This window comes from Silurus meridionalis, chromosome 29, assembly GCF_014805685.1.
Source record: "Silurus meridionalis isolate SWU-2019-XX chromosome 29, ASM1480568v1, whole genome shotgun sequence".
Lineage (NCBI taxonomy): Eukaryota > Metazoa > Chordata > Actinopteri > Siluriformes > Siluridae > Silurus > Silurus meridionalis.
Window position 1 is genome coordinate 6026158 of NC_060912.1, and position 18045 is coordinate 6044202.

General features: G+C 44.1%; 25 non-coding genes across 25 annotated transcripts; 10 read left to right on the forward strand and 15 right to left on the reverse strand.

Annotated features, from left to right (window-relative positions):
- Positions 1–69: 69 nt before the first annotated feature.
- trnak-cuu lies at positions 70–142 on the forward strand. Its single transcript has one exon. It is a non-coding gene; the product is annotated as a tRNA-Lys (tRNA).
- Positions 143–1462: 1320 nt separating this feature from the next.
- trnan-guu lies at positions 1463–1536 on the reverse strand. The gene has a single exon. It is a non-coding gene; the product is annotated as a tRNA-Asn (tRNA).
- A 141-nt stretch (positions 1537–1677) lies between these two features.
- On the forward strand, positions 1678–1749 carry trnak-cuu. Its single transcript has one exon. It is a non-coding gene; the product is annotated as a tRNA-Lys (tRNA).
- A 1299-nt stretch (positions 1750–3048) lies between these two features.
- On the reverse strand, positions 3049–3122 carry trnan-guu. The gene has a single exon. It is a non-coding gene; the product is annotated as a tRNA-Asn (tRNA).
- Positions 3123–3264: 142 nt separating this feature from the next.
- On the forward strand, positions 3265–3337 carry trnak-cuu. Its single transcript has one exon. It is a non-coding gene; the product is annotated as a tRNA-Lys (tRNA).
- A 1318-nt stretch (positions 3338–4655) lies between these two features.
- Positions 4656–4729, reverse strand: trnan-guu. Its single transcript has one exon. It is a non-coding gene; the product is annotated as a tRNA-Asn (tRNA).
- Positions 4730–4871: 142 nt separating this feature from the next.
- Positions 4872–4943, forward strand: trnak-cuu. The gene has a single exon. It is a non-coding gene; the product is annotated as a tRNA-Lys (tRNA).
- Positions 4944–6261: 1318 nt separating this feature from the next.
- On the reverse strand, positions 6262–6334 carry trnan-guu. The gene has a single exon. It is a non-coding gene; the product is annotated as a tRNA-Asn (tRNA).
- A 139-nt stretch (positions 6335–6473) lies between these two features.
- Positions 6474–6544, forward strand: trnak-cuu. Its single transcript has one exon. It is a non-coding gene; the product is annotated as a tRNA-Lys (tRNA).
- Positions 6545–7088: 544 nt separating this feature from the next.
- On the reverse strand, positions 7089–7162 carry trnan-guu. The gene has a single exon. It is a non-coding gene; the product is annotated as a tRNA-Asn (tRNA).
- Positions 7163–7302: 140 nt separating this feature from the next.
- On the forward strand, positions 7303–7375 carry trnak-cuu. Its single transcript has one exon. It is a non-coding gene; the product is annotated as a tRNA-Lys (tRNA).
- A 1305-nt stretch (positions 7376–8680) lies between these two features.
- trnan-guu lies at positions 8681–8753 on the reverse strand. Its single transcript has one exon. It is a non-coding gene; the product is annotated as a tRNA-Asn (tRNA).
- A 758-nt stretch (positions 8754–9511) lies between these two features.
- trnan-guu lies at positions 9512–9584 on the reverse strand. Its single transcript has one exon. It is a non-coding gene; the product is annotated as a tRNA-Asn (tRNA).
- Positions 9585–9725: 141 nt separating this feature from the next.
- On the forward strand, positions 9726–9797 carry trnak-cuu. Its single transcript has one exon. It is a non-coding gene; the product is annotated as a tRNA-Lys (tRNA).
- A 1464-nt stretch (positions 9798–11261) lies between these two features.
- Positions 11262–11343, reverse strand: trnas-cga. Its single transcript has one exon. It is a non-coding gene; the product is annotated as a tRNA-Ser (tRNA).
- A 267-nt stretch (positions 11344–11610) lies between these two features.
- On the reverse strand, positions 11611–11684 carry trnan-guu. Its single transcript has one exon. It is a non-coding gene; the product is annotated as a tRNA-Asn (tRNA).
- Positions 11685–11826: 142 nt separating this feature from the next.
- trnak-cuu lies at positions 11827–11899 on the forward strand. Its single transcript has one exon. It is a non-coding gene; the product is annotated as a tRNA-Lys (tRNA).
- Positions 11900–13358: 1459 nt separating this feature from the next.
- trnas-cga lies at positions 13359–13440 on the reverse strand. The gene has a single exon. It is a non-coding gene; the product is annotated as a tRNA-Ser (tRNA).
- A 267-nt stretch (positions 13441–13707) lies between these two features.
- Positions 13708–13781, reverse strand: trnan-guu. Its single transcript has one exon. It is a non-coding gene; the product is annotated as a tRNA-Asn (tRNA).
- Positions 13782–13923: 142 nt separating this feature from the next.
- On the forward strand, positions 13924–13996 carry trnak-cuu. Its single transcript has one exon. It is a non-coding gene; the product is annotated as a tRNA-Lys (tRNA).
- A 1465-nt stretch (positions 13997–15461) lies between these two features.
- Positions 15462–15543, reverse strand: trnas-cga. Its single transcript has one exon. It is a non-coding gene; the product is annotated as a tRNA-Ser (tRNA).
- Positions 15544–15810: 267 nt separating this feature from the next.
- trnan-guu lies at positions 15811–15884 on the reverse strand. The gene has a single exon. It is a non-coding gene; the product is annotated as a tRNA-Asn (tRNA).
- Positions 15885–16026: 142 nt separating this feature from the next.
- trnak-cuu lies at positions 16027–16099 on the forward strand. Its single transcript has one exon. It is a non-coding gene; the product is annotated as a tRNA-Lys (tRNA).
- Positions 16100–17553: 1454 nt separating this feature from the next.
- On the reverse strand, positions 17554–17635 carry trnas-cga. Its single transcript has one exon. It is a non-coding gene; the product is annotated as a tRNA-Ser (tRNA).
- Positions 17636–17902: 267 nt separating this feature from the next.
- trnan-guu lies at positions 17903–17976 on the reverse strand. Its single transcript has one exon. It is a non-coding gene; the product is annotated as a tRNA-Asn (tRNA).
- Between the last annotated feature and the right edge of the window lie 69 nt (positions 17977–18045).

Genomic DNA, 18045 nt, shown 5'->3' on the forward strand with positions numbered 1-18045 from the left:
TGCCGGCAGGTTGTTTGACCGCGGCCCGTGTGCAAGTGCTTTCATGGAACAGGGCGGAACAGACAACGTGCCCGGCTAGATCAGTCGGTAGAGCATGAGACTCTTAATCTCAAGGTCGTGAGTTCGAGCCCCACGTTGGGCGTGGATACCTTTTACATTCTCGTGCTGAGACGACAAAGGATTGGGTTCATCTTTGGTGACACCTCCGAATCTGTTAAGCCACTGGTATTCGCTGAGTCTCTGCCGTGTGCGCGTGGTCACGTGACAGCACGTGCAACAAACCTCTGGTTTGTCAAACTGGGCGGCAAGCTCTCAGTCAAAATATCATGAGACGCAAAACAGTTTTTGCAAGCACCTTTCACACTGCGCTGAAACAGGGAAACCTCTTTGAATTTCACATCCACCTAACCTCTTGGCCATCGCAGAAGAAGGTCTCTGCCCCATTTAATCCCTGAACATAATTACAAAAATGAGCTCAGCAGAAGAGGCAATAGCAACTGCTCTATTGACACTCTGGAGTTGACACATGGTAAGAAGTCTTCAATGCTGCACAAGGAAACCTTGTTAGATTTCAAAACCAACACCTTGACCACTGGGGCTTTACATTAAGTCTTATTAAAAAGTCATCATGTTAGATTGTTCTGCCTCACCTGAATACCTCACATCCCAAATATTCTGAAGAAATGCTTTGAATGACCTGCATAACATGTCTGACCTTACCTGAGTGACAAAACAAAAGAAACAAATTCACCTTATCAGCTAATTAGTTATGATTTGTAGCAGATCATTCTTAAAACTAGGCACTGACACTGGCATAAAACAAAATAGATTTTGCTGCTGCCATCAAATTCATAATTCTGGAATTGCATTTTCTGAAAGACACTCTGGCACAGACATTCAAAGCTGTGCATGTAGTGAATATTGTTTGTTTTCCAACTTGCACACATTTCCTCAAATGTTTGAAGTGCTGAGTTGATTCAATCCCAGTAGTGTTGCACTTCTCTTCTTCTTCTTCTTCTTTTTATTTCGTGTCTTCAATCTACGAGTCAGTAGTTTGTAAGGATTAGAGTACACATTGCCACCTACTGGATTGTGCAATTAAACCATTTATTGAAATTGGTTTTGTAGTAAATCTGTCCGAAATGTCCAACACCTCAGAGCTCTGCAATACAAAGTTCCATAAACACTGTATTGTTCCTGTTGACATCTAGTTCCTTGTGTATTATGTAAGACATGGTGGCAGCAATGTCCAACACGTTTCAAAAGATCTTTCTGTACATTCAAGGTCTTGTATAAAGCACAAGACACCAGCTGGTTCATAGACTCACAGATTTCCCAACAAAGCATGTTTCCTAAAGAGGTAATGTGAGTTTTAATGGACTTCCTCCTCTTCTCAGCGAAACAACTTTCCTCTCAAATAAACCAGATATGTTTAATGCTTGGTGTCTAACAAAAACCAACACGTCCCTGGGTGGGCTCGAACCACCAACCTTTCGGTTAACAGCCGAACGCGCTAACCGATTGCGCCACAGAGACCTGTCCAGAGCGTTCCATTTGGCGGACTAAAAAAGCCACATCGGCGCTGATGGTCCTTAACTCGCCAAACGGTTGCCGGCAGGTTGTTTGACCGCGGCCCGTGTGCAAGTGCTTTCATGGAACAGGCGGAACAGCCAACGTGCCCGGCTAGCTCAGTCGGTAGAGCATGAGACTCTTAATCTCAGGGTCGTGGTTCGAGCCCCACGTTGGGCGTGGATACCTTTTACATTCTCGTGCTGAGACGACAAAGGATTGGGTTCATCTTTGGTGACACCTCCGAATCTGTTAAGCCACTGGTATTCGCTGAGTCTCTGCCGTGTGCGCGTGGTCACGTGACAGCACGTGCAACAAACCTCTGGTTTGTCAAACTGGGCAAGCTCTCAGTCAAAATATCATGAGACGCAAAACAGTTTTTGCAAGCACCTTTCACACTGCGCTGAAACAGGAAACCTCTTTGAATTTCACATCCACCTAACCTCTTGGCCATCGCAGAAGAAGGTCTCTGCCCCATTTAATCCCTGAACATAATTACAAAAATGAGCTCAGCAGAAGAGGCAATAGCAACTGCTCTATTGACACTCTGGAGTTGACACATGGTAAGAAGTCTTCAATGCTGCACAAGGAAACCTTGTTAGATTTCAAAACCAACACCTTGACCACTGGGGCTTTACATTAAGTCTTATTAAAAAGTCATCATGTTAGATTGTTCTGCCTCACCTGAATACCTCACATCCCAAATATTCTGAAGAAATGCTTTGAATGACCTGCATAACATGTCTGACCTTACCTGAGTGACAAAACAAAAGAAACAAATTCACCTTATCAGCTAATTAGTTATGATTTGTAGCAGATCATTCTTAAAACTAGGCACTGACACTGGCATAAAACAAAATAGATTTTGCTGCCATCAAATTCATAATTCTGGAATTGCATTTTCTGAAAGACACTCTGGCACAGACATTCAAAGCTGTGCATGTAGTGAATATTGTTTGTTTTCCAACTTGCACATTTCCTCAAATGTTTGAAGTGCTGAGTTGATTCAATCCCAGTAGTGTTGCACTTCTCTTCTTCTTCTTTTTATTTCGTGTCTTCAATCTACGAGTCAGTAGTTTGTAAGGATTAGAGTACACATTGCCACCTACTGGATTGTGAACCATTTATTGAAATTGGTTTTGTAGTAAATCTGTCCGAAATGTCCAACACCTCAGAGCTCTGCAATACAAAGTTCCATAAACACTGTATTGTTCCTGTTGACATCTAGTTCCTTGTGTATTATGTAAGACATGGTGGCAGCAATGTCCAACACGTTTCAAAAGATCTTTCTGTACATTCAAGGTCTTGTATAAAGCACAAGACACCAGCTGGTTCATAGACTCACAGATTTCCCAACAAAGCATGTTTCCTAAAGAGGTAATGTGAGTTTTAATGGACTTCCTCCTCTTCTCAGCGAAACAACTTTCCTCTCAAATAAACCAGATATGTTTAATGCTTGGTGTCTAACAAAAACCAACACGTCCCTGGGTGGGCTCGAACCACCAACCTTTCGGTTAACAGCCGAACGCGCTAACCGATTGCGCCACAGAGACCTGTCCGGAGCGTTCCATTTGGCGGACTAAAAAAGCCACATTGGCGCTGATGGTCCTTAACTCGCCAAACGGTTGCCGGCAGGTTGTTTGACCGCGGCCCGTGTGCAAGTGCTTTCATGGAACAGGGCGGAACAGCCAACGTGCCCGGCTAGCTCAGTCGGTAGAGCATGAGACTCTTAATCTCAGGGTCGTGGGTTCGAGCCCCACGTTGGGCGTGGATACCTTTTACATTCTCGTGCTGAGACGACAAAGGATTGGGTTCATCTTTGGTGACACCTCCGAATCTGTTAAGCCACTGGTATTCGCTGAGTCTCTGCCGTGCGCGTGGTCACGTGATAGCACGTGCAACAAACCTCTGGTTTGTCAAACTGGGCGGCAAGCTCTCAGTCAAAATATCATGAGACGCAAAACAGTTTTTGCAAGCACCTTTCACACTGCGCTGAAACAGGGAAACCTCTTTGAATTTCACATCCACCTAACCTCTTGGCCATCGCAGAAGAAGGTCTCTGCCCCATTTAATCCCTGAACATAATTACAAAAATGAGCTCAGCAGAAGAGGCAATAGCAACTGCTCTATTGACACTCTGGAGTTGACACATGGTAAGAAGTCTTCAATGCTGCACAAGGAAACCTTGTTAGATTTCAAAACCAACACCTTGACCACTGGGGCTTTACATTAAGTCTTATTAAAAAGTCATCATGTTAGATTGTTCTGCCTCACCTGAATACCTCACATCCCAAATATTCTGAAGAAATGCTTTGAATGACCTGCATAACATGTCTGACCTTACCTGAGTGACAAAACAAAAGAAACAAATTCACCTTATCAGCTAATTAGTTATGATTTGTAGCAGATCATTTTCTAAAACTAGGCACTGACACTGGCATAAAACAAAATAGATTTTGCTGCTGCCATCAAATTCATAATTCTGGAATTGCATTTTCTGAAAGACACTCTGGCACAGACATTCAAAGCTGTGCATGTAGTGAATATTGTTTGCTTTCCAACTTGCACACATTTCCTCAAATGTTTGAAGTGCTGAGTTGATTCAATCCCAGTAGTGTTGCACTTCTCTTCTTCTCTTCTTCTTCTTCTTTTTATTTCGTGTCTTCAATCTACGAGTCAGTAGTTTGTAAGGATTAGAGTACACATTGCCACCTACTGGATTGTGAACCATTTATTGAAATTGGTTTTGTAGTAAATCTGTCCGAAATGTCCAACACCTCAGAGTTTTGCAATACAAAGTTCCATGAACACTGTATTGTTCCTGGTGACATCTAGTTCCTTGTGTATTATGTAAGACATGGTGGCAGCAATGTCCAAGATGTTTTAAAAGATCTTTCTGTACATTCAAGGTCTTGTATAAAGCACAAGACACCAGCTGGTTCATAGACTCACAGATTTCCCAACAAAGCATGTTTCCTAAAGAGGTAATGTGAGTTTTAATGGACTTCCTCCTCTTCTCAGCGAAACAACTTTCCTCTCAAATAAACCAGATATGTTTAATGCTTGGTGTCTAACAAAAACCAACACGTCCCTGGGTGGGCTCGAACCACCAACCTTTCGGTTAACAGCCGAACGCGCTAACCGATTGCGCCACAGAGACCTGTCCGGAGCGTTCCATTTGGCGGACTAAAAAAGCCACATTGGCGCTGATGGTCCTTAACTCGCCAAACGGTTGCCGGCAGGTTGTTTGACCGCGGCCCGTGTGCAAGTGCTTTCATGGAACAGGGCGGAACAGCCAACGTGCCCGGCTAGCTCAGTCGGTAGAGCATGAGACTCTTAATCTCAGGGTCGTGGTTCGAGCCCCACGTTGGGCGTGGATACCTTTTACATTCTCGTGCTGAGACGACAAAGGATTGGGTTCATCTTTGGTGACACCTCCGAATCTGTTAAGCCACTGGTATTCGCTGAGTCTCTGCCGTGTGCGCGTGGTCACGTGACAGCACGTGCAACAAACCTCTGGTTTGTCAAACTGGGCAAGCTCTCAGTCAAAATATCATGAGACGCAAAACAGTTTTTGCAAGCACCTTTCACACTGCGCTGAAACAGGGAAACCTCTTTGAATTTCACATCCACCTAACCTCTTGGCCATCGCAGAAGAAGGTCTCTGCCCCATTTAATCCCTGAACATAATTACAAAAATGAGCTCAGCAGAAGAGGCAATAGCAACTGCTCTATTGACACTCTGGAGTTGACACATGGTAAGAAGTCTTCAATGCTGCACAAGGAAACCTTGTTAGATTTCAAAACCAACACCTTGACCACTGGGGCTTTACATTAAGTCTTATTAAAAAGTCATCATGTTAGATTGTTCTGCCTCACCTGAATACCTCACATCCCAAATATTCTGAAGAAATGCTTTGAATGACCTGCATAACATGTCTGACCTTACCTGAGTGACAAAACAAAAGAAACAAATTCACCTTATCAGCTAATTAGTTATGATTTGGAGCAGATCATTCTCAAAACTAGGCACTGACACTGGCATAAAACAAAATAGATTTTGCTGCTGCCATCAAATTCATAATTCTGGAATTGCATTTTCTGAAAGACACTCTGGCACAGACATTCAAAGCTGTGCATGTAGTGAATATTGTTTGCTTTCCAACTTGCACACATTTCCTCAAATGTTTGAAGTGCTGAGTAGATTCAAACCCAGTAGTGTTGCACTTCTTCTTCTTCTTCTTCTTCTTTTTATTTCGTGTCTTCAATCTACGAGTCAGTAGTTTGTAAGGATTAGAGTACACATTGCCACCTACTGGATTGTGCAATTAACCCATTTATTGAAATTGGTTTTGTAGTAAATCTGTCCGAAATGTCCAACACCTCAGAGTTTTGCAATACAAAGTTCCATGAACACTGTATTGTTCCTGGTGACATCTAGTTCCTTGTGTATTATGCAAGACTTGATGGCAGCAATGTCCAAGATGTTTTAAAAGATCTTTCTGTACATTCAAGGTCTTGTATAAAGCACAAGACACCAGCTGGTTCATAGACTCACAGATTTCCCAACAAAGCATGTTTCCTAAAGAGGTAATGTGAGTTTTAATGGACTTCCTCCTCTTCTCAGCGAAACAACTTTCCTCTCAAATAAACCAGATATGTTTAATGCTTGGTGTCTAACAAAAACCAACACGTCCCTGGGTGGGCTCGAACCACCAACCTTCGGTTAACAGCCGAACGCGCTAACCGATTGCGCCACAGAGACCTGTCCGAGCGTTCCATTTGGCGGACTAAAAAGCCACATTGGCGCTGATGGTCCTTAACTCGCCAAACGGTTGCCGGCAGGTTGTTTGACCGCGCCCGTGTGCAAGTGCTTTCATGGAACAGGGCGGAACAGCCAACGTGCCCGGCTAGCTCAGTCGGTAGAGCATGAGACTCTTAATCTCAGGGTCGGGTTCGAGCCCCACGTTGGGCGTGGATACCTTTACATTCTCGTGCTGAGACGACAAAGGATTGGGTTCATCTTTGGTGACACCTCCGAATCTGTTAAGCCACTGGTATTCGCTGAGTCTCTGCCGTGCGCGTGGTCACGTGACAGCACGTGCAACAAACCTCTGGTTTGTCAAACTGGGCAAGCTCTCAGTCAAAATATCATGAGACGCAAAACAGTTTTTGCAAGCACCTTTCACACTGCGCTGAAACAGGAAACCTCTTTGAATTTCACATCCACTTAACCTCTTGGCCATCGCAGCACCGGCTGCTGACCTTTGTAAACCCCTGACCTTTTCATCAGGAACATAACTACAAGCGTCGGCATGTTAAAAAACTAAATCTTGTCAAACAGTTCCGCTAGCTCCGAGTCGAAATGTCAGACATCAAACATCACTTTGGCAAGCACCAAACTGAGCTGGATCAATAACAAAACCTCAAATCATTTTTCCCAGATGCACCACCCTGCCAGCAACAGTCACTCGGTCCTGCGCTAATGTTTAATGCTGGGTGTTTAACAAAAACCAACACGTCCCTGGGTGGGCTCGAACCACCAACCTTTCGGTTAACAGCCGAACGCGCTAACCGATTGCGCCACAGAGACCTGCCTGCAGCTTTTCATTTGGTGGACTAAAAAGCCACCGCGGCGCTGATGGTCCTTAACTCGCCAAACGGTTGCCGGCAGGTTGTTTGACCGCGCCCGTGTGCAAGTGCTTTCATGGAACAGGGCGGAACAGCCAACGTGCCCGGCTAGCTCAGTCGGTAGAGCATGAGACTCTTAATCTCAGGGTCGTGGGTTCGAGCCCCACGTTGGGCGTGGATACCTTTACATTCTCGTGCTGAGACGACAAAGGATTGTGTTCATCTTTGGTGACGCCTCCGAATCTGTTAAGCCACTGGTATTCGCTGAGTCTCTGCCGTGTGGTCACGTAAAAACACATGGCAAAAAACTCTGGTTTGTCAAACTGGGCGGCAAGCTCTCAGTCAAAATATCATGAGACGCAAAACAGTTTTTGCAAGCACCTTTCACACTGCGCTGAAACAGGGAAACCTCTTTGAATTTCACATCCACTTAACCTCTTGGCCATCGCAGAAGAAGGTCTCTGCCCCATTTAATCCCTGAATATAATTACAAAAATGAGCTCAGTAGAAGAAGCAATAGCAACTGCTCTATTGACACTCTGGAGTTGACACATGGTAAGAGGTCTTTCATGCTGCACAAGGAAACCTTGTTAGATTTGAAAACCAACACCTTGACCACTTGGGCATTACATTAAGTCTTATTAAAAAGTCATCATGTTAGATTTTTTGCCTCACCTGAATACCTCACATCCCAGATATTCTGAAGAAATGCTTTGAATGACCTGCATAACATGTCTGACCTTACCTGAGTGACAAAACAAAAGAAACAAATTCACCTTATCAGCTAATTAGTTATGATTTGGAGCAGATCATTCTCAAAACTAGGCACTGACACTGGCATAAAACAAAATAGATTTTGCTGCTGCCATCAAATTCATAATTCTGGAATTGCATTTTCTGAAAGACACTCTGGCACAGAGGTTCAAACCTGTGCATGTAGTGAATATTGTTTGCTTTCCAACTTGCACATTTCCTCAAATGTTTGAAGTGCTGAGTAGATTCAAACCCAGTAGTGTTGCACTTCCGCTTCTTTTTCTTCTTCTTCTTATTCCGTGTCTTCTATCTATGAGTCTGTACTTTGTAAGGAATAGAGTACACATTGCCACCTACTGGATTGTGAACCATTTATTGAAATTGGTTTTGTAGTAAATCTGTCCGAAATGTCCAACACCTCAGAGTTTTGCAATACAAAGTTCCATGAACACTGTATTGTTCCTGGTGACATCTAGTTCCTTGTGTATTATGCAAGACTTGATGGCAGCAATGTCCAAGATGTTTTAAAAAGATCTTTCTGTACATTCACGGTCTTGTATAAAGCACAAGACACCAGCTGGTTCATAGACTCACAGATTTCCCAACAAAGCATGTTTCCTAAAGAGGTAATGTGAGTTTTAATGGACTTCCTCCTCTTCTCAGCGAAACAACTTTCCTCTCAAATAAACCAGATATGTTTAATGCTTGGTGTCTAACAAAACCAACACGTCCCTGGGTGGGCTCGAACCACCAACCTTCGGTTAACAGCCGAACGCGCTAACCGATTGCGCCACAGAGACCTGTCCGGGCGTTCCATTTGGCGGACTAAAAAGCCACATTGGCGCTGATGGTCCTTAACTCGCCAAACGGTTGCCGGCAGGTTGTTTGACCGCGGCCCGTGTGCAAGTGCTTTCATGGAACAGGGCGGAACAGCCAACGTGCCCGGCTAGCTCAGTCGGTAGAGCATGAGACTCTTAATCTCAGGGTCGGGTTCGAGCCCCACGCTACGTGGATACCTTTACATTCTCGTGCTGAGACGACAAAGGATTGGGTTCATCTTTGGTGACACCTCCGAATCTGTTAAGCCACTGGTATTCGCTGAGTCTCTGCCGTGTGCGCGTGGTCACGTGATAGCACGTGCAACAAACCTCTGGTTTGTCAAACTGGGCGGCAAGCTCTCAGTCCAAATGTCATGAGACGCAAAACAGTTTTTGCAAGCACCTTTCACACTGCGCTGAAACAGGAAACCTCTTTGAATTTCACATCCACTTAACCTCTCGGCCATCGCAGCACCGGCTGCTGACCTTTGTAAACCCCTGACCTTTTCATCAGGAACATAACTACAAGCGTCGGCATGTTAAAAAACTAAATCTTGTCAAACAGTTCCGCTAGCTCCGAGTCGAAATGTCAGACATCAAACATCACTTTGGCAAGCACCAAACTGAGCTGGATCAATAACAAAACCTCAAATCATTTTTCCCAGATGCACCACCCTGCCAGCAACAGTCACTCGGTCCTGCGCTAATGTTTAATGCTGGGTGTTTAACAAAAACCAACACGTCCCTGGGTGGGCTCGAACCACCAACCTTCGGTTAACAGCCGAACGCGCTAACCGATTGCGCCACAGAGACCTGCCTGCAGCTTTTCATTTGGTGGACTAAAAAAGCCACCGCGGCGCTGATGGTCCGTAACTCGCCAAACGGTTGCCGGCAGGTTGTTTGACCGCGCCCGTGTGCAAGTGCTTTCATGGAACAGGGCGGAACAGCCAACGTGCCCGGCTAGCTCAGTCGGTAGAGCATGAGACTCTTAATCTCAGGGTCGTGGTTCGAGCCCCACGTTGGGCGTGGATACCTTTACATTCTCGTGCTGAGACGACAAAGGATTGGGTTCATCTTTGGTGACACCTCCGAATCTGTTAAGCCACTGGTATTCGCTGAGTCTCTGCCGTGTGGTCACGTAAAAACACATGGCAAAAAACTCTGGTTTGTCAAACTGGGCGGCAAGCTCTCAGTCCAAATGTCATGAGACGCAAAACAGTTTTTGCAAGCACCTTTCACACTGCGCTGAAACAGGGAAACCTCTTTGAATTTCACATCCACTTAACCTCTTGGCCATCGCAGCAGCAGGTCTCTGCCCCATTTAATCCCTGAATATAATTACAAAAATGAGCTCAGTAGAAGAAGCAATAGCAACTGCTCTATTGACACTCTGGAGTTGACACATGGTAAGAGGTCTTTCATGCTGCACAAGGAAACCTTGTTAGATTTGAAAACCAACACCTTGACCACTTGGGCATTACATTAAGTCTTATTAAAAAGTCATCATGTTAGATTGTTCTGCCTCACCTGAATACCTCACATCCCAAATATTCTGAAGAAATGCTTTGAATGACCTGCATAACATGTCTGACCTTACCTGAGTGACAAAAAAAAAAAAGAAACAAGTTCACCTTTTCAGCTAATTAGTTATGATTTGGAGCAGATCATTCTCAAAACTAGGCACTGACACTGGCATAAAACAAAATAGATTTTGCTGCTGCCATCAAATTCATAATTCTGGAATTGCATTTTCTGAAAGACACTCTGGCACAGAGGTTCAAACCTGTGCATGTAGTGAATATTGTTTGCTTTCCAACTTGCACACATTTCCTCAAATGTTTGAAGTGCTGAGTAGATTCAAACCCAGTAGTGTTGCACTTCCGCTTCTTTTTCTTCTTCTTCTTATTCCGTGTCTTCTATCTATGAGTCTGTACTTTGTAAGGAATAGAGTACACATTGCCACCTACTGGATTGTGCAATTAACCCATTTATTGAAATTGGTTTTGTAGTAAATCTGTCCGAAATGTCCAACACCTCAGAGTTTTGCAATACAAAGTTCCATGAACACTGTATTGTTCCTGGTGACATCTAGTTCCTTGTGTATTATGCAAGACTTGATGGCAGCAATGTCCAAGATGTTTTAAAAAGATCTTTCTGTACATTCACGGTCTTGTATAAAGCACAAGACACCAGCTGGTTCATAGACTCACAGATTTCCCAACAAAGCATGTTTCCTAAAGAGGTAATGTGAGTTTTAATGGACTTCCTCCTCTTCTCAGCGAAACAACTTTCCCCTCGAATAAACCAGATTGTGTTTGTTTCCAACGGTTCTTCTATGCATTAAACACTTCTGCACATTATCCACTTCACACAGTAAAGAGTTGACAACAATTAAGCACAGTTTCCAACATAATTGTTATACAGTGTTGACTTCCTCTTGGACAGTTAGCAATAAGTCAGCATATGCACCACATTCTCTTAAAGCTAAAACGCTGCGAGCAGGGTTCGAACCTGCGCAGGGAGACCCCATTGGATTTCGAGTCCAACGCCTTAACCTCTCGGCCATCGCAGCACCGGCTGCTGACCTTTGTAAACCCCTGACCTTTTCATCAGGAACATAACTACAAGCGTCGGCATGTTAAAAAACTAAATCTTGTCAAACAGTTCCGCTAGCTCCGAGTCGAAATGTCAGACATCAAACATCACTTTGGCAAGCACCAAACTGAGCTGGATCAATAACAAAACCTCAAATCATTTTTCCCAGATGCACCACCCTGCCAGCAACAGTCACTCGGTCCTGCGCTAATGTTTAATGCTGGGTGTTTAACAAAAACCAACACGTCCCTGGGTGGGCTCGAACCACCAACCTTTCGGTTAACAGCCGAACGCGCTAACCGATTGCGCCACAGAGACCTGTCCGGAGCGTTCCATTTGGCGGACTAAAAAAGCCACATTGGCGCTGATGGTCCGTAACTCGCCAAACGGTTGCCAGCAGGTGGTTTGAGCACGGCCCATGTGCAAGTGCTTTCATGAAACAGGGCGGCCCAGTCAACGAGCCCGGCTAGCTCAGTCGGTAGAGCATGAGACTCTTAATCTCAGGGTCGTGGGTTCGAGCCCCACGTTGGGCGTGGATACCTTTACATTCTCGTGCTGAGACGACAAAGGATTGGGTTCATCTTTGGTGACACCTCCGAATCTGTTAAGCCACTGGTATTCGCTGAGTCTCTGCCGTGTGGTCACGTAAAAACACATGGCAAAAAACTCTGGTTTGTCAAACTGGGCGGCAAGCTCTCAGTCCAAATGTCATGAGACGCAAAACAGTTTTTGCAAGCACCTTTCACACTGCGCTAAAACAGGAAAAACCTCTTTGAATTTCACATCCACTTAACCTCTTGGCCATCGCAGCAGCAGGTCTCTGCCCCATTTAATCCCTGAATATAATTACAAAAATGAGCTCAGTAGAAGAAGCAATAGCAACTGCTCTATTGACACTCTGGAGTTGACACATGGTAAGAGGTCTTTCATGCTGCACAAGGAAACCTTGTTAGATTTGAAAACCAACACCTTGACCACTTGGGCATTACATTAAGTCTTATTAAAAAGTCATCATGTTAGATTTTTTGCCTCACCTGAATACCTCACATCCCAAATATTCTGAAGAAATGCTTTGAATGACCTGCATAACATGTCTGACCTTACCTGAGTGACAAAAAAAAAAAAGAAACAAGTTCACCTTTTCAGCTAATTAGTTATGATTTGGAGCAGATCATTCTCAAAACTAGGCACTGACACTGGCATAAAACAAAATAGATTTTGCTGCTGCCATCAAATTCATAATTCTGGAATTGCATTTTCTGAAAGACACTCTGGCACAGAGGTTCAAACCTGTGCATGTAGTGAATATTGTTTGCTTTCCAACTTGCACACATTTCCTCAAATGTTTGAAGTGCTGAGTAGATTCAAACCCAGTAGTGTTGCACTTCCGCTTCTTTTTCTTCTTCTTATTCCGTGTCTTCTATCTATGAGTCTGTACTTTGTAAGGAATAGAGTACACATTGCCACCTAATGGATTGTGCAATTAACCCATTTATTGAAATTGGTTTTGTAGTAAATCTGTCCGAAATGTCCAACACCTCAGAGTTTTGCAATACAAAGTTCCATGAACACTGTATTGTTCCTGGTGACATCTAGTTCCTTGTGTATTATGCAAGACTTGATGGCAGCAATGTCCAAGATGTTTTAAAAAGATCTTTCTGTACATTCACGGTCTTGTAGAAAGCACAAGACACCAGCTGGTTCATAGACTCACAGATTTCCCAACAAAGCATGTTTCCTAAAGAGGTAATGTGAGTTTTAATGGACTTCCTCCTCTTCTCAGCGAAACAACTTTCCCTCGAATAAACCAGATTGTGTTTGTTTCCAACGGTTCTTCTATGCATTAAACACTTCTGCACATTATCCACTTCACACAGTAAAGAGTTGACAACAATTAAGCACAGTTTCCAACATAATTGTTATACAGTGTTGACTTCCTCTTGGACAGTTAGCAATAAGTCAGCATATGCACCACATTCTCTTAAAGCTAAACGCTGCGAGCAGGGTTCGAACCTGCGCAGGGAGACCCCATTGGATTTCGAGTCCAACGCCTTAACCTCTCGGCCATCGCAGCACCGGCTGCTGACCTTTGTAAACCCCTGACCTTTTCATCAGGAACATAACTACAAGCGTCGGCATGTTAAAAAACTAAATCTTGTCAAACAGTTCCGCTAGCTCCGAGTCGAAATGTCAGACATCAAACATCACTTTGGCAAGCACCAAACTGAGCTGGATCAATAACAAAACCTCAAATCATTTTTCCCAGATGCACCACCCTGCCAGCAACAGTCACTCGGTCCTGCGCTAATGTTTAATGCTGGGTGTTTAACAAAAACCAACACGTCCCTGGGTGGGCTCGAACCACCAACCTTTCGGTTAACAGCCGAACGCGCTAACCGATTGCGCCACAGAGACCTGCCTGCAGCTTTTCATTTGGTGGACTAAAAAAGCCACCGCGGCGCTGATGGTCCGTAACTCGCCAAACGGTTGCCAGCAGGTGGTTTGAGCACGGCCCATGTGCAAGTGCTTTCATGAAACAGGGCGGCCCAGTCAACGAGCCCGGCTAGCTCAGTCGGTAGAGCATGAGACTCTTAATCTCAGGGTCGTGGGTTCGAGCCCCACGCTACGTGGATACCTTTACATTCTCGTGCTGAGATGACAAAGGATTGTGTTCATCTTTGGTGACGCCTCCGAATCTGTTAAGCCACTGGTATTCGCTGAGTCTCTGCCGTGTGGTCACGTAAAAACACATGGCAAAAAACTCTGGTTTGTCAAACTGGGCGGCAAGCTCTCAGTCCAAATGTCATGAGACGCAAAACAGTTTTTGCAAGCACCTTTCACACTGCGCTAAAACAGGAAAAACCTCTTTGAATTTCACATCCACTTAACCTCTTGGCCATCGCAGCAGCAGGTCTCTGCCCCATTTAATCCCTGAATATAATTACAAAAATGAGCTCAGTAGAAGAAGCAATAGCAACTGCTCTATTGACACTCTGGAGTTGACACATGGTAAGAGGTCTTTCATGCTGCACAAGGAAACCTTGTTAGATTTGAAAACCAACACCTTGACCACTTGGGCTTTACATTAAGTCTTATTAAAAAGTCATCATGTTAGATTTTTCTGCCTTACCTGAATACCTCACATCCCAAATATTCTGAAGAAATGCTTTAAATGACCTGCATAACATGTCTGACCTTACCTGAGTGACAAAACAAAAGAAACAAGTTCACCTTTTCAGCTAATTAGTTATGATTTGGAGCAGATCATTCTCAAAACTAGGCACTGACACTGGCATAAAACAAAATAGATTTTGCTGCTGCCATCAAATTCATAATTCTGGAATTGCATTTTCTGAAAGACACTCTGGCACAGAGGTTCAAACCTGTGCATGTAGTGAATATTGTTTGCTTTCCAACTTGCACATTTCCTCAAATGTTTGAAGTGCTGAGTAGATTCAAACCCAGTAGTGTTGCACTTCTCTTCTTCTCTTCTTTTTCTTCTTCTTCTTATTCCGTGTCTTCTATCTATGAGTCTGTACTTTGTAAGGAATAGAGTACACATTGCCACCTACTGGATTGTGCAATTAACCCATTTATTGAAATTGGTTTTGTAGTAAATCTGTCCGAAATGTCCAACACCTCAGAGTTTTGCAATACAAAGTTCCATGAACACTGTATTGTTCCTGGTGACATCTAGTTCCTTGTGTATTATGCAAGACTTGATGGCAGCAATGTCCAAGATGTTTTAAAAAGATCTTTCTGTACATTCACGGTCTTGTATAAAGCACAAGACACCAGCTGGTTCATAGACTCACAGATTTCCCAACAAAGCATGTTTCCTAAAGAGGTAATGTGAGTTTTAATGGACTTCCTCCTCTTCTCAGCGAAACAACTTTCCCCTCGAATAAACCAGATTGTGTTTGTTTCCAACGGTTCTTCTATGCATTAAACACTTCTGCACATTATCCACTTCACACAGTAAAGAGTTGACAACAATTAAGCACAGTTTCCAACATAATTGTTATACAGTGTTGACTTCCTCTTGGACAGTTAGCAATAAGTCAGCATATGCACCACATTCTCTTAAAGCTAAAACGCTGCGAGCAGGGTTCGAACCTGCGCAGGGAGACCCCATTGGATTTCGAGTCCAACGCCTTAACCTCTCGGCCATCGCAGCACCGGCTGCTGACCTTTGTAAACCCCTGACCTTTTCATCAGGAACATAACTACAAGCGTCGGCATGTTAAAAAACTAAATCTTGTCAAACAGTTCCGCTAGCTCCGAGTCGAAATGTCAGACATCACACATCACTTTGGCAAGCACCAAACTGAGCTGGATCAATAACAAAACCTCAAATCATTTTTCCCAGATGCACCACCCTGCCAGCAACAGTCACTCGGTCCTGCGCTAATGTTTAATGCTGGGTGTTTAACAAAAACCAACACGTCCCTGGGTGGGCTCGAACCACCAACCTTTCGGTTAACAGCCGAACGCGCTAACCGATTGCGCCACAGAGACCTGCCTGCAGCTTTTCATTTGGTGGACTAAAAAAGCCACCGCGGCGCTGATGGTCCGTAACTCGCCAAACGGTTGCCGGCAGGTTGTTTGACCGCGGCCCGTGTGCAAGTGCTTTCATGAAACAGGGCGGCCCAGTCAACGAGCCCGGCTAGCTCAGTCGGTAGAGCATGAGACTCTTAATCTCAGGGTCGTGGGTTCGAGCCCCACGTTGGGCGTGGGCACCTTTTACGTGCTGAGATGACAAAGGATTGTGTTCATCTTTGGTGACGCCTCCGAATCTGTTAAGCCACTGGTATTCGCTGAGTCTCTGCCGTGTGGTCACGTAAAACACATGGCAAAAACTCTGGTTTGTCAAACTGGGCAAGCTCTCAGTCCAAATGTCATGAGACGCAAAACAGTTTTTGCAAGCACCTTTCACACTGCGCTAAAACAGGAAAAACCTCTTTGAATTTCACATCCACTTAACCTCTTGGCCATCGCAGCAGCAGGTCTCTGCCCCATTTAATCCCTGAACATAATTACAAAAATGAGCTCAGTAGAAGAAGCAATAGCAACTGCTCTATTGACACTCTGGAGTTGACACATGGTAAGAGGTCTTTCATGCTGCACAAGGAAACCTTGTTAGATTTGAAAACCAACACCTTGACCACTTGGGCATTACATTAAGTCTTATTAAAAAGTCATCATGTTAGATTTTTTGCCTCACCTGAATACCTCACATCCCAGATATTCTGAAGAAATGCTTTGAATGACCTGCATAACATGTCTGACCTTACCTGAGTGACAAAAAAAAAAAAGAAACAAGTTCACCTTTTCAGCTAATTAGTTATGATTTGGAGCAGATCATTCTCAAAACTAGGCACTGACACTGGCATAAAACAAAATAGATTTTGCTGCTGCCATCAAATTCATAATTCTGGAATTGCATTTTCTGAAAGACACTCTGGCACAGAGGTTCAAACCTGTGCATGTAGTGAATATTGTTTGCTTTCCAACTTGCACACATTTCCTCAAATGTTTGAAGTGCTGAGTAGATTCAAACCCAGTAGTGTTGCACTTCCGCTTCTTTTTCTTCTTCTTCTTATTCCGTGTCTTCTATCTATGAGTCTGTACTTTGTAAGGAATAGAGTACACATTGCCACCTACTGGATTGTGCAATTAACCCATTTATTGAAATTGGTTTTGTAGTAAATCTGTCCGAAATGTCCAACACCTCAGAGTTTTGCAATACAAAGTTCCATGAACACTGTATTGTTCCTGGTGACATCTAGTTCCTTGTGTATTATGTAAGACATGGTGGCAGCAATGTCCAAGATGTTTTAAAAAGATCTTTCTGTACATTCACGGTCTTGTAGAAAGCACAAGACACCAGCTGGTTCATAGACTCATAGGTTTCCCAACAAAGCATGTTTTCTAAAAAGGTAATGTGAGTGCTAATGGACTTCCTCCTCTTCTCAGCGAAACAACTTTCCCCTCGAATAAACCAGATTGTGTTTGTTTCCAACGGTTCTTCTATGCATTAAACACTTCTGCACATTATCCACTTCACACAGTAAAGAGTTGACAACAATTAAGCACAGTTTCCAACATAATTGTTATACAGTGTTGACTTCCTCTTGGACAGTTAGCAATAAGTCAGCATATGCACCACATTCTTTAAAAGCTAAAACGCTGCGAGCAGGGTTCGAACCTGCGCAGGGAGACCCCATTGGATTTCGAGTCCAACGCCTTAACCTCTCGGCCATCGCAGCACCGGCTGCTGACCTTTGTAAACCCCTGACCTTTTCATCAGGAACATAACTACAAGCGTCGGCATGTTAAAAAACTAAATCTTGTCAAACAGTTCCGCTAGCTCCGAGTCGAAATGTCAGACATCACACATCACTTTGGCAAGCACCAAACTGAGCTGGATCAATAACAAAACCTCAAATCATTTTTCCCAGATGCACCACCCTGCCAGCAACAGTCACTCGGTCCTGCGCTAATGTTTAATGCTGGGTGTTTAACAAAAACCAACACGTCCCTGGGTGGGCTCGAACCACCAACCTTTCGGTTAACAGCCGAACGCGCTAACCGATTGCGCCACAGAGACCTGCCTGCAGCGTTTCATTTGGTGGACTAAAAAAGCCACCGCGGCGCTGATGGTCCGTAACTCGCCAAA